We start from the raw sequence: 14,997 nt of genomic DNA on the forward strand, positions 1-14,997 counted from the left end.
GAGAGTGACTGGCTCTGCTCCATCAAAAACCCTGATGTTCTTATGGGAGGAAAAAGAACAAATGAGTGTTTTACCCAGGTCAGGGCATGACAAGGGTGATGCTTTGGGCATCTTTTGGGAAGGATTCTTATCCCTGCAGCACGTTTAAGACCCTTGGGATGGGTGTCTATCCAGGCTGGCTGGTGTACCCCAACACTTATTTCTCTGAATGAGTGAGATGGGAGATCTGTGCAATGTGTCGTTTTAGTAAATTAAGCGTTACAAATGCTGCTGCCACCCCTCCCCCCTCGCATATGTTCCCGTTTTTCCCAGTATTAAAAAAAAAAACAAATAGTCTGCAGAGCAAAACTCCTGAATCTTATTGCCTCATCCACTCCTTCCCAGCCCAGGAGAAGTCTTGTGTTGCAGATGCCAGCTGGATGCTCTTGGTCCAGGGGGTGCAGAATGGGTCCATAATAACAAGATTCTGCATGTTTGTGCCTCGTCCTTGCTAGATTTGCTTTTACATATTGCTGTGTTCCAAGAGGAAGAAACAAATAAATGCAGATCTTTTCCCCAGGGCCTCAACAACAGTTGGGAGGATTTGGATTACTGTTGGCTGGGATTAAGTGTCTGGTTTGGGCTTGAAGAGATGAACCCCAGCAGTGGCAGAGGACACGGCTCTGGCAGCCTCCTGGCCTGTGGGTGCAGAAGGGGGTGGGTCTGGGAAGATCAGGGTATTTCTATTCCTTACATCCAATATTTTATTCTGAATTGGGAATGAAGAAAGGTAAAGGAGTTCCTCAGACTGAGGAAGGGAAGGCTCAAGTGAGGCCTTAGAGCTCCTTCCAATGCCTAAGGGGCTCCAAGAGGGATGGAGACGACAGGGAGTGGCTCCCCACTGCCAGAGGGCAGGGTTAGATGGGATATGAGGAAGAAATTCTTCCCTATAGGGCTGCCCAGAGAAGCTGTGGCTGCCCCTGGATCCCTGGAAGTGCCAAAGCCAGCTGCTTGGAGCAGCCTGGGACAGTGGAAGGTGTCCCTGCCCATGGCAGGGGTGGAAGGAGATGAGTTTCAAGGTTCCTTCCATCACAAACCACTCTGGGATTCTGTGACTTCCCAAGGGTGCCAAGCCAGGCCCTGGCCAGGGAGGAGAGGGAATGGTGCATGGCTGGCAGGAGCAGGGCAAAGGACCTGTCTGGGAATGAGGTGGATGCAGAGGAGGTGTGAAAGGCAGCCCAAGGCCCCAGCCTTGCACAGGGGAAAAGCAATTCCTTCAGGCATCACCCTCAGCTTGCTTGATTTACCCACTGGCAAATCCAGAGGAGCTTCAGCAGAGAGCAGGCTTGGCACCCCCAGTGCTCCCAGGGAGGACTGATGCTCCAACAAACCTGTCAGAGCACATGAGCTGACTTTGGGGAAGCGCTGAAGAATCCCCAGTTTCAGGCACAATCCATGGGAGCTGCAGGTGTTTGCATCCCTGGATCTGACACGGGGAGAAGCTCTGGCTCCCTGCTCTGCCCAGCTTCCAGAGCCATGGACAGGCTGCTGTTAAACAAACTGCTCCAGCAGCATCCTTGGGATGTGGGCCAAGGTTCAGCCTGGTGCAATCTGAAAAGGGAAGATAGAGAACCTGGGGAATGGAAATCCATCACAGAATCACTGACAGTTGCTTAACTGAAATATTTTCAAGCCCTGATGGCAGGATAATTTTGTATATCTGACTTTATTTTTAGAGTTTGATTGATAGTCGCAAAGAGGGAAGAGGAGAGCTGGAATTTTCTTCCAAAGGACTCTGCAAGCCCAGGTTTCCTGTTGTGCCATGTTACAGTTACTTTCAACACGATTCTTGTTTCTGATTAAAATAATTCACCATGTTTCTGCAGCCGGCAGGAGGTTGAAGCAGTTTGTGCAATGCAAAATGTAATAAATGTTTCCGAAGGCAGGGAAAAATATTTAGCAAATCTGGAGTCGAGTCCCATCTCTCTTAATTTGGCTAAACAAGGCGGTAGATAAGGCTTTTGCTTTTGCAGAGCAGGAATTTCAATTACTTGCAGGAAGTTTGCAAATTAAGAAGAAGGAGGTTAACAATGAAAATAATTTCCTTAGGTTTGGAGCTCTGCAACATGATTTAGAAGTGATTAAAATGATAAGTAACTCTGTAGCCCTTGCCAGTGCCTGTGCAGTCCAGTTATTTATGGCAGGGAGTGCTGGGGCGCAGGACTCTGTCCTCTCCCAGCAGCTGCTTGCTGCTGTTTTGGTGCCTCATGTAGCATGAAGGAGCTGTTGGTTCCCATTAGGATTTTGGCCAGGACCTGGCAAGCAGAGAGAATATTTTAAAAGCAGGATATTTTGAGATAAAGGCTGCAGGAGTGAGATATCAGCCTGTGGGAGCAGCTCTGACCTCCTGCCACCCCAGTGCTCTGCAGGGGCAGGAGAAACAGGGGCAGGATTGGAGATAGGATTACAGAGAGACAAAGGTTAGAAGCCTGGAGCCAGATAATGCTGGAGTTATTTTTCCTATATCACATCTTCATTCTTCCTGACCTCTCACCTCCTGATGCTCTGCCCTGGGTTGTCCCAACCTCCTTGCAGGTTCCTTATGTCCAGTGGCAGAAGTGGGTGGCACAGATCAAGCCAAGAGAAGCAGGGATCTCACCTCCAGCTGGTTTAATCACCTTTTCTGGGGTACCACCGAGCATAAGGACCCACCTCAGCCTGTGGAGACACCCAGGCAGGAGAGGGTGTGAGGGAGGCAGCCAACAACAGGCTCATGCCCACCCAGGTTCTGAGGAGGTGCCATCTCCAACTCTTCTAGAGCCTCCCAGACTCACCTGGACATATCCAACACTTTGGTATTTCCAGGGAAAAAACAAGGGCATAAGATGTCAGAGTGACTGAGCTGCCAACCTTCCTTCTTTAGTACAAGTTCAGGTAAAGCTGCTGATACCAAAGAGACTCTGGGGAGGCTTGAGCCAAGCCTAGATCCAGCCAGAGATCATATTCTCATATTCTATTCTATTTGATCTCATAAAGAGGCTAAAATAAATACTGCTCCAAAAAGCTGAACATGAGCCATCCCATTTTAGAAAAAATCACCCCCCAAAAAAATCAGTATTGATTTCCATTGAAATGGAAATGGGGTGATTATATAAATGCTGCAGGGATGGGGTACCTGAGGAAAGTGTTTTGTTAGAACCTAAAGGCCAGATTAGCCTACATTTGGTACCTCTGGATGCTCCCAGCAGCTTTTTACAGGGATGAGGTAATCCAAAGGGGGCTGGGGGCTCCAAGAGCTGCCCTTGACCCACTGCAGTGACATCTCCAGCAGCAGCAGTAGGATTTTAAGACATCACATTTGTGCATAAAGCCCAGGGATAGAAAGCTCACAGGCAAATTAAATAAAGTTACCGGTGTTTCCAGTGTTGTTTTATTTATTTTCTGCTCTGTTTTTTCTCACTCTCTCATTAGGCAGCAGCTATTCTGTGGCCACTTTTATTCCTTTCCCATCAGCTGGTTGCACTGATAATCAATCTTTTGAAGCACAGGGTCTTTTCCGGGTTTGAATTCTTTGGATTTTATTAAATAAATGTGCATTTGTGTAGAATGGAAACTTTGCTCCTTATCAGGATCATCTGTCTTGGTGAAATGACTTGGAACAGCTGTTCTGTGAAGCAAAATCTGATAGAAACACAGGGACTGGATATAAACACAAACATTAGTCACTATGGAAACTAAAGTTACTGCAAGATGCCTCCAAAAAGCTGTGTTTCTATATGTTTCTCATCCTAACCAAATATTCCCAGGGGATTTTGCCAGCCACTTCATTTAAAGCCGTCTGGGAATGTTCTGCTTGCGTGCATATGGATCACTTGGGAGCAGCACCACAGCTTTGGGTACCACAGAGCTCTGCTGTCAAAATTGATGGGTTATTGATTTATCCCAATTCCTGGAGGCTGGCAAAGGACAAACCAGCATTTAAAAACATCAAAGGGCAAAACCAGATCTCGGGGCTTGTGGAAATGAGAGCTCGAGCTTTAGGCTGTGGGTTTAACCCAATTCCAGCCCCATATCCCATCCCAGCAGGTATCTCTGTGGTATGGAGGGTCTGTGCCAGGCTGTAATCTGGATAATCAGGGGGCTTTGCTCCTCCATCTGCCAGTCCTCTGACTTCTCCATGCATTTAAAAAAGATATTGATGAAGGAAGAAGCTCTATTCCCTGCCAGAAGGGCTGCAATTAAAAACCAGTTTCTCTGTTGACAGAGGAGCTGCATCTTTAGACAACCCTTGGAGACTGTAAAAATAAATGTGATTGCTGGATGAGACTGGAACCTTGCAGAGATGAGCCAGCACAGGCAGAGAACGAAGTTTTCAAGGTACAGAAATCAGCACCACAGGGCAGAACCGGGTCTGTTTGAAGGGAGCAGCCACGGGTGGTGCCATGGCCCTGGGGCCGTGCAGCATCTGAACACAAAACCCCCTGCAAAGGAGACCTTTCCCCTCTGCTTTCCTGGGCCTTCGTCTCCTTTTTGCAGGAGTTTTAGGAAAATCCTTGGTTTCCATAGCAACTGCTGGCTCCGTGGCACGTGTGGCTTCCCACGGCACACGAAGGGACTGGGGACCTCCAAAGCAGGGTGGGGGCTCAGCTCCCGAGCAGGAACAGTGGCTGAGGTCCTGTCTGCTCTCACCCCTCAAACCCTGCACTCTGGGCAGCCAGAGGGACGCACTGGACCGACACCTTTTCTCCCTTCTGTTGGCATTTGGGAGCCTGCAGGGAGCAGAGATGCAATTTCTCATCATTAATGCACCTTATCGACTCAATCCTCATCCTCAGGCTGTTGCCATCCTTCCTTATTTGTCTGGCTTGGGCAAGGTGTGGAAATTTCCCCACTGCAAGGATGGTCAGGCACTAGAACAGGCTGCCCAGGGGAGTGGTGGATTCTCCATCCCTTAAAGTGCTCAAGGATGAGTAGATGTGGCACTTGGGGACAAGGTTTAGTGGTGCCCAAGCCACTGCTGGGTCAGTGGTGGAACTGGGGGATCTTAGAGGGCTTTCCCAACCTAAATGGTTGCATGATGATTATCAGTTGCTAAATTCCTGCAGTGGAGCTGGGAACACATCACGGCACAGCAATGGGTCAGGCACTGTGTGTGAAGATCTTGTCTCTCCCTTGAGCAGCAGATGCTGCCAAAACGCACTTCCCACTGGAAATTTCGATGGTGGGGCTTTTTCCTCCCCCTGTGTCTTTCTTTGTAATTATTTTATCACTCATTAGCTTCACCCAAAATCCCCTTTTAAACTGAACCCCTCCTCCACTGATCACCCACACGATTTAGCGGCACTCAAGCGAACAGAAAACCCGAGAAGGAAAACAATCCCAAGCTGGCTGAATAGCCAGTTCCTGCTGAATCCGGCGAGATTCGGCTCTCTGATTCACTCAGACTCCTCCTCCCCTCTGCAAATCCCAGCCTGGCTGTTCCTGTAAGCCTATCCCATGCCAAAGTGAGCCGACTTGGCAGGCACTGGCTTCAGCAGAATAAATTATCCCGGTTTGTCAGCTCCTTCCCCTCTTCCCTTTGAGCTCTCCTTGCAGGGATTCATCACTCCTGGGGAGAGGAGGGTGCTGTGCTGGTGCAACCAGGGTGGCTTTGGCCTCGGGGTTGGTGTCGTTATACCCACAGCAAACATTTGGAATAAACAATTAATGGTGGCACAGGGTCAGGCCCTGTTAGCAGCAGCAGAAGCCGAGCGGGAGCGAGGGGGGAGCAGGTTTGGGTTGCTCAGCCCTTCCAAGGAGCCATTCACAGAATCACAATGGGTTTGGACCTTCAGAGATGATCTGGTTCCAGCCCCTGCCCTGTGCCAGCCTGGGGAGATGCCTCCTGCATAACTAAACGTGTTCTCTGTGCCTTTAGGATGCAGGAGCTGCGGGGACACCGTGTCCATCTCCCCTCCAGCCACAGCAGCAGCACCAGTGTGGGATGGGCTGGGAATTCTGCTCCGTTTGTTTTGCCTTCTCTCTGCATTTACTGGCCCTTGGTACCCCCAAAGAGCCTCCTTTACAAAACAAACAAAAAAATTAAGCTGACAGTGTAATAATAATTAGAATATTATCAAAAATAGGGGTAATTGTAACAAAGAAAAAAAAGGAGGGGTCTTATTCATTTACCTCCCTTTTTTTGGAGTTGTATTAAATCCTCAGGGCCCAGCAGAGCCAAGCACTGCAGTGCCAATTTCAGAGCATCCCTAAGGGCATGTGCCTGCAGTTAGCTTCCAGGTAGGATTGCAGGTAATGAGAAGGAGGTGAGAAACATCCCCTGGTACATCAGGAGTGAAGAAAACCCCATGGGAGAAGGGAATTGTTTCCAAGAAAATGGTTTCCCAGTCATGGCTGGTGACCAGCACGGTGCTTGGACTGATTGGGGGCTCCTGAGTGCTTAATCCTGGGGTTTGTAATGATGGATTCAGGTTGGACAGCTTCCCCAAATCCTGAATAATTGGGTCTTTAATTTGCCCACGAGATTCCTGAGCTGGATACCGACGTTATCGTCTCCTTTGGATGAGGGATGGTACAAAAAGGAAAAGGAGGAAAAAAAGAGGCACATGATGTGAATTTATTTGCATCTTCCAACAATAATCCAGTCATTCTACCCGGGAAATGCCTGCCCTGCTTAATGCCCCTTTATGCAATTTTTTTTTCATGGTGCCCAATAGTTTGTTTATTTATTTACAGATTTCTTTCCCTGCTGTGGAAAACGAAGGGCAGAAAATGCCATTCCAATGTTTTTATTCAATTTTATTATGATTTATTTTGTAAGCAGGGGTTTGGCTGGGGGTTGTCTGAGATCCCAGAAAATTCCCCATTTTCCCATGTGGGAAAATTCCAGGTCCTGAAGCCCCAGCTCTGCTGCTGCAGAGATTCATTGGAGCAAATCCCAACAGCTCCAAAGCAATTCCATTTCCTACAGCAAGAAATGGCAGTTGTTGGGGCGGTCACTTCCATCCCACCTTTACACCAGCCAAGATTCCAACTCCATCCTCAAATGCCCCCAAATCCAGGCAGAAAACTGCATGTAACATTTTGCCTCTTTTGCATAAATTTCATCTGGAAAAGGCAGATTTGTGAGGATTTTGGAATGGGTGCCTTATTTCAGCTTTGCTTGCTAGAAACGATCCTGTTGCTCCGAGTAATTACACAATAAATTTGTGAGAGGGATATAAAGCCGTAAAAGCAGTGGTAATGGTTTGCAATTTAATAGCTGAATTGTAAATGAATTTTCCTATAGCAGCTTTAATGCAGCGGGCTGCTACAATTAAGAGAACATTCTTTGGGGTGCCTTTAATTTTTTGTTGTTGTCGTGAAGTTCAGTGCCATTAATTCCCTGGTTTAAAGAAACCAAACCGTTAACCACTTCAAGCTGTAAAAGCCAACTTAGACTTCCTTTGCAGACAACAAAATTCTGTCTTGGAAAAGGTGTTTTTTACCCCATTTGGCCCTTGCATTTTCTTATAGGAGTGAGAGTGGGGTTGCACCATGTATTGAGCTTATGCCCTTCATCCTCTCATCATCATCACCCATCTTGCTCCTGTGACATGTGACATCTTCTGCCATTGGGGTGGAGAGGTTTGGCCATGCAGGGATAGCCTGCTCACAGCATTTAGCACCTCTTCTTAATTTATGATTTGATAAAGTATTATTTAAATGGGGCCTGTGTGTATTGCAGTGCTCTGTGTGTCCCTCCTCTCCAGCTTGGGGCTCTCTGGGCACAGGGGGTCCCTATTTTGCCCCCAGTGTGAGGATGCTCTGTGCAGCAATGGAGCCCTCTTATCCCCCTGTGCAAGAGCTCATCCCCATCCTTCCCATTCCTTCCTCCTCCCCTTTCCAACCCTCTGGATTTCAAATGTCACTCCCAAGCAGCTCAAGCTTTTGGAAATAATCTTCCTGGAGTGGGTGGCCCCAGCTCTGCCCCTTCCCGCAGCAGTGCCAGCAACAGCTCTTGCTTTGCCTCATCAGGTTCTTCTTCTCCTTCTCACATTCCCTTAATTACATCCTTTCACCTCCATACCAGCATCCCCTCGGTGGCCTGTGTTTGAAGGAAATGCCATGAAATTCACTGTCTGATCTTGGAAGCATCTTTGGGGCAACTGAAATTGTTGCTAATTATTGATGGTGTGTAATTACGTTGGCAATAGCACCTGCTGTCTCCACAAAGGAGCAGGGAACTGGTGCACCAGGGTGTGTCACCAATGCAAAGTGACACAGGCAACCCTAATCTGATGATGGTGGGTGATAATTAAAAGCCACAATCGTGTGTAGGAAGCTGATGGAGACCTGAACCTGCTCCGAGGGGCGACTCCAAATCCATCAGTGAATCCAGATTAAGGGGAATGTGTAAAATAGTGCGTGTCCTAATGCAATTTTCTCTCCTGTGCATCTTTATTGTCATAACCTGAGCCTCAATTTCAGGGTCTTTTTCATTCCCCAGCCCTTAATAGCTGGCTATTTGTGTTCCAGCCCATGGTGCAATGTGTAAATTCCTGCCCCACTCCCAGCAGGGGATTTACCTTGATGTTATTCCTCTATAACCATAAAAAATCTGCTCCCTCGTTGTGTTCCAGGCTGGGGAAGGTAACACAGAGAAATGATTTTTGTGGGGATTGGTCTGGAAGCGTGCTGGATCAAGCAGGAGTAGCCTGGGACACAGATTTGTGGGGTGCTAAGTGACCAAGCAAAACCAAAAAACAAGGTCTCCTTTTTGCCCATCTCTTCCAAAAAACACCAGAGGTGTCTCTGGATGAGCTGGGATCAGCACTGCCCTGCCCAGCCCCAGGAGGGGTGGGAAGGTGTTAACTGGGCTGCAGAGGGGTGGGATTCCTGCTCCAGAGCCCTGGAATCTCTGGGGGAGGCAGAGGTGGGTGCAGCTCCTGGAGCATTTCGAGATGCAAATGTGAGCAGGGGAAGGGACAGAATGTAAGGATCCATTGTAAAGCCTAAAGGCACTGCTGGAATCCCAGCTCGGAGCAAGGGATGGAGTCTGTGCCAGAGGACTGCAGGCAGTAAGAAAGCTTCAAAATTATGTTCCCAATGAGCTTTAAATCCCTGAGTCCATTTCAAGTGCCCTGTGTGAACACACCCGTGAGAGGCGCTGCCATTCAGGGGATCCACTCCAACCTTCTCAACAGAAAAAATTAAGGCAATTAATTAATTAGGAAAAATTAAGAGAAACGTTTTTGGTTTTTTTTTTTTTCACCCAACACTTGTTGCTGACCTTGAAATTTGCCACCTGCCACATCAGGCAGCCTGGTGAAAGCTGTCCTGTGTTTGCTGGGGATGGAGGTAATTCCTGTAGCCTGGGACAGTGTTTGAACAGCACCCAGCGAAGGAGCATCGCAGCCTTTTTATCTAACAAGTGCTTCAACAATATAAATATTTAAGTACAATAAACAATTATGATCAAGTTTCTTGGGTGACTGCACACAGCAAGTGAATTTAAAATTCATTTCCCATGGGTATTGAGGCTTCACATTCACTTTCTGTGGATGTTCATGCTAATAAAACTTCATTGCACAGAAAGAGAACACAAGAGGGATGCAAATATGACAAGGGCAAATTTGCTTGAGAGTTCAAATGAATATTCACCAACTTTTTATTATTTTTAAGTATTCATTCCTATTTGCTATAAAAAGATTATTTTATCTTTACTCTCCAAGCTCAGTGAAGCATGTTTGAGGTATAATACGTATTTCTTTGTAGTAATGGGAAGTTTTGTTACCAGCAAGTAAGGAGTGCATTTAAAACGTGGAAATGTCACTACTGAACCCACATGAGGTACCACCTGTTCCTGATTAACATCTGTATTTCAACACATCTTGCACCCTGAGGCTGGGATCTCCCTGGTTTTTCTCTCCTTTAAAGCTGCAGATCTCAGATCCAGATCCTGACACCATTATTTTCCTCTGATTTTCCTTTTCATCCTGTGCTGCCCTCAGTTATGAGGATGCTGGAGATGCTTTTCCTTCACACAAACTGAGATCCCCTTTGGAAGAACTTGGGGGTCACCATGGCTCTGTTTTGCCTGAGGCAGGGGGAACACAGTTTTGACATCTTCATTTGATTTCTGTCCTGGAATTGAAAGAGATGCAAATTAGCAATAATGAATATTTTCATTAAAAGTGTCTAGACATTACATCTGAGAACATGATAATGATACTTCTGCTTTATATAAAAAAGTCTGAAGTAGACCCAGGATGATTTTTTTTTTGTCAGAAAAGATAACATTTATTTAAAAAAAAAAAAAAAGTAATTTAGTGTAATTGAAATTAGGGTAATTGCTAATTATGTAACTGCAAACGAGGCAGATCTTTATCTTGAGTCAAGCTGGTCTGGTGCAGATTATGAACCGTTACTTTTATGAGGTGGCATCAGAAGACAGAAAACATCAGTGAAACGGTCCTAAGTAATTTCTCATGTTTATCAAGAGCTTTTGGATAGTGAGGGGTGTGAGGCACGAGGGGTGGAGCATCACCCCCTCTCATTGCATGGGTTTTATCCCAGAATGGTTTGGGCTAAAAGAGACCTTAAAGCTCATCCCATCCCACTCCATCCCTAACCATCCACTGTCCCAAGGTGCTCCAAGCTCCATCCAGCCTGGCCTTGGGCACTTCCAGGGATCCAGGGGCAGCCCCAGCTGCTCTGGGCACCCTGTGCCAGGGCCTCCCCACCCTCCCAGCCAGGAATTTCTCCCTAATTCCTTCCATATACATAGATTGGTATCTTTTCCCCTTTTCCACCTGTCTTCTGCTGTGTCAGAGCAAGCTCCCACCTCCAGCCCTGCATTCCCCACACCTCAGCTCACATCTCTTTGAAGCCCCAGGTTTTTCCAGGCTTATTGTCCCACCCTGGGCCTCCAGCAGGGTGACACACTGCACTTAACACCCAACAGAACTTCATCCCAGGGTGCTCAATGGGAACAGGTTTTATTTTCCATATGTAGTGGAAGGAAGTTAATAATACAAAATCCACCCTGGAGTCAAGCACTGCAGAATGAAGTCAGGAACCTTATAGGATAAACATATCATCCTCATACAAGCTGCAGTACGTGGGGATTGGGAAAATTAAATGCACTTGAATAGCTTTGCAGATATATATCTCTGTCTCCATAAAACCTACTGACAGTGAGCAAACACAAGAGCTTGGCAGTTGTCCTGCTTGGTTTAATTGCCTTTGGTGGATTTTATTTCCATCACCTTTTTAAAATCCCTGACAACAATCCTGACAGCTTCCTGCTTGAAGATTTTGGGGTGATGGAGATGCTGGTACCCACAGAACCTCCTGCATCCACTGGAGCCTCCCAACATGCTTAGATTTTTCTAAGGAATCCATCCAAATGTGTTTTTTAAAAATTATTTTTTATTTAGCCTTTGGGGGAGGGTGAGGGGGGCATTACATATCTGCCCTGGCTTCCTCTGAGACCACTCAGAGTGATCCCTCTCTCTACCCTTCCCTGGGAGGATGGGCAGGCCCTGGCACAGGGTGCCCAGAGCAGCTGTGGCTGCCCCTGGATCCCTGGCAGTGCCCAAGGCCAGGTTGGACAGGGCTTGGAGCAGCCTGGGACAGTGGGAGGTGTCCCTGCCACAGCAGGGAGTGAAATGAGATGAGCTTTAAGACCCCTTTAAAGGATTTTAAGGTCCCTCCAGCCTAAAGCACTCTATGATTCTATGATAGGAACATCAGCTTGTCCTTGGATCCCTCTTGCTCTAACAAGCCATCATTCGAAGGCATCCCCCTGTTCTCTGGAGAAAACTTCCTCATTTCCATGAAAAGCTATTAATATAAATAATATTAATAAGCCTCACCTGCATTAGCAGAAGATAATGCTCCAAGCCTTTTCTCTGAGAGGACTGAGCTCCTCCTGGCATTCCAGCTGATGTCCAGTGCAGCCCAGCTGGGACCACAGACTGCTCCCAGCAGCAGCTGGAACTCAGCCCGAGGGACCTGGGCCTGCCTGTGGCGGCTCACAGCTGATCAGCCTTAGCTACAATTTTTCCCCAAAGTGGAGGAAGTGACCAGGAAGCTGTGGCAGTCCTGGGATTCCCCCCAGGCAGGGCTGGGGAGGGATGCTGCAGGCTGGGAGGTGGCTGCGATGGGAGCCTGGCTGCACGGCCCTTCCCTGGGGTAAGAAGCAGAAAACGCAGGAATAATGGGAACTATCTGAGATTATTTTAACTGTCAGATATCAGAAGCAAAGTAAAATGCCCAAATGAGTTGACAGCAGCTCAATTTGATCCCTGCCATGAACTGACTTAGAGCCTGAATTTTTCAAAGGCTGATAATCGCCTCGGAATAGATTTTGTACCGAGATACTTCATCACATTCCTGTACTTGGTGTGGTTTGATGGGGGCTTTTTAGAAGTAATCTATGTCAAAGTTAAAGAGACTTTATTAGAAGACACATGTTCCCTGCCCTTCTGTGGCTGGGTGTTCCTTTAGGGTAAATCACGGTGAGATGAAGGAATTGCTCCTGATTTAACTGGAAAACCTCACTCTGTTTCATGGGTTGCAGGTGCCCTCTCCCACTGGACCTTGCTCACACCCTGCTCCATCCCATCTGCTCCTCAGTTTCCCCATCCTCTGAAACAATACCTGCAGTATCCTCCTACCTAACCTGAGAAAAAGAACACTTGTGAATTATCTGATGTAGAGGGATTTCCCTCAATCCTGGAAAAGTGCTCTTTTTTTGCAGAGGAGCTGGCTCCAGCCAACCCATGCTACAAACCATTAAAGAAATGGACATCAAATTCACAGAATTGAAGAATCCCTTAAAAACTGATTGTATTTAAAGCAATATGCATATGTAGAAATGTAATGCAAATTTTTCAGCTGCCTTCTCAATGCTGAAACTCTATCTAGGTGTATTTTTAAGTCTTTTACAGGTTAGTGGGGACTGTAATTGTAGGTTTGTAATCTTATGCAATACAGGATTAGTCCACCCTGCTGGTAGCATTTTGGATTAAACCAGGGAAAACAGGGGTGGGGGAAAAGGCTATTTTTATTGTTCCACACTCCCCAGCACGTTCTGTTGTTGTGAAAAGGGATGGTTTGGCAGTGGGGTGATCCCCAAACCAGGCGTGACCCAGGCTCGGTGCCACTGACAGAACAAAGTAGGGTGATGGCACTTAGAGAAGAACTGCTGTTCTTTCACCTGAAAGAAAAGGGAAGGACTAAATTAAGTTTCACTCTTGCCCGGATTGGGCTGTTTTGTCCCTGAAACACCCGTGGGAATTTTGTGGATGCTAACCTGCTCCCTTCCCGCTGGGTGCCAATGGGGGACAGTGTGCTGTGCGTGTTAAAGCCCTTCTCTGTTACAATCTGGAGTTCTCCATTTCTGAATTAATTTTAGGATTACTTTAGAGAGCTAATCCACCCTTGAGATCTTGTCTTTTGCTTACTTGACAAATATTATCATTTTTAAAAATCACATTTCTCTGTAGCACCTTCCATTCCCAAGGTGCTCCAGCTGACCCTTCCCGTGTGCTCTGCCCCAGTTTCCAGTTTTGTTTTCTGGGAAGGGAGCAAAGGGCTGCTCTTCCACTGGTTCTGCCAGTGGTGTTTATTGCCACAGCTGAAACAGATGGGTGAAAACATTTATTTCTGCCCCCTGCCCAAATCAGGACAGCAATCCTACCTGTAATTCATCAGGCTAAAGCATCTGGAGGGTCTGAAAATGCAAAGGCGCCTGAGTTTCACCATGCCTCTGCTAATGTCAAATCTTCATAGAATTGACTTCCCAGGACAAAGGAGCTGTCAGATGAATGCTGATGCTCCATTAATGGCAGGGTAGGGTGACCCACCTCTGCTGGCATCATGGTTGCTGAGGGAAACACAGAGGCAAACCCATAATCACCTTTCCTGCATCTGTCCCACTAACACCTAATTTAAGTATGTATTTGTCTGCTGATTGATCGCAGGATTATTTTTTTTCCCCGGTATCTATTATCCTGCTGAGTGCTTCACATTCTCCCTGCTCATGGAGGTTTTCACATGATCCCTGTCTCTGCACCCTCCCCATTCTCCCCTTCCCAAGAGGACAGGGAAGGCTTGGGGGGTCAGCAGGATCTGATCTCCCAAATCACCCCGGCAGTTCTGGAAAAGCCCAACCACATCTTTGCTCCCAAATTTGTGATGGGGAAAGGAGGGGAAATGGCATTTCTTACAGACTTCACCTGAAATGACAGCACAAGGGTTACATGGCTTCCCACTGCTGGAGAGCGGGGTTAGACTGGATATGAGGAAGAAATTCTTCCCCGTGAGGGTGGGGAGGCCCTGGCACAGAGCAGCTGTGGCTGCCCCTGGATCCCTGGAAGTGCCCAAGGCCAGGATGGACAGGGATTGGAGCAGCCTGGGATAGTGGAAGATGTCCCTGCCCATGGCAGGGGGTGGGATGAGATGGTCCTTAAGGTCTCTTCCAGCCCAAACCATCCTGTGACTCTGTAGAAACTGCTCCTGGCTGGGGATTTCTGGGGTGGAGACCACCATAAATCAGAGGTATTTTGCAGGAAAGCAAAATGATCACAGCACATCATCACTACTGTCTCGATGTGCCATGAAGTTTGCAGTGGGTAATGTGTTAAAATAGGAGGGTGAACCAGAGTTAATTTTTTTTTCAAGGTTTATAGATTGACTGGTGAGGTAAGAGTGGGGTCATCTTGGAAATGTCTGCAGCACATCAACCTTGCTTGAATGTGTGAGTTTTAATGGCTTAATCCACCCTTCAGCAGCAGGGTCCAACCCCAGCCAGGTGGGAGATGCACAACAGTTTATCTCTCTCACACAGCTCATCATCAGGGAGAAAACACCCCAAACTTGCACTGAATCCAAGCATTTTTATGTTTAGCAGAGACCCTGAACCTCCTGGGTAATCTGCCTTTGATAAGAAAGCAAAAACATGTTCAAAGTTTTGGGTCCATTGCAGCCAGAGCTCATCACTGAGGCTGATACCTGCTCACTCAGAGCTGG

At 47.3% G+C, this 14,997-nt stretch overlaps 1 protein-coding gene and 1 long non-coding RNA gene across 2 annotated transcripts in view; one reads left to right on the plus strand and one right to left on the minus strand.

The window, feature by feature from the left end:
- The window catches only part of KAZN (kazrin, periplakin interacting protein), a 207,076-nt gene that overhangs the window by 101,432 nt on the left and 90,647 nt on the right, over positions 1–14,997 (plus strand). The gene's annotated exons all lie outside the window — the stretch shown is intronic.
- On the minus strand, positions 9,598–14,055 carry LOC147649531 (uncharacterized). The gene is made up of 2 exons (XR_015278687.1): positions 11,838–14,055; positions 9,598–10,104 (listed from the first exon to the last, which is right to left on the minus strand). It is a non-coding gene; the product is annotated as an uncharacterized LOC147649531 (long non-coding RNA).

Source organism: Cyanistes caeruleus, chromosome 22, assembly GCF_971803275.1.
Source record: "Cyanistes caeruleus chromosome 22, bCyaCae1.hap1.1, whole genome shotgun sequence".
Taxonomy (NCBI): domain Eukaryota; kingdom Metazoa; phylum Chordata; class Aves; order Passeriformes; family Paridae; genus Cyanistes; species Cyanistes caeruleus.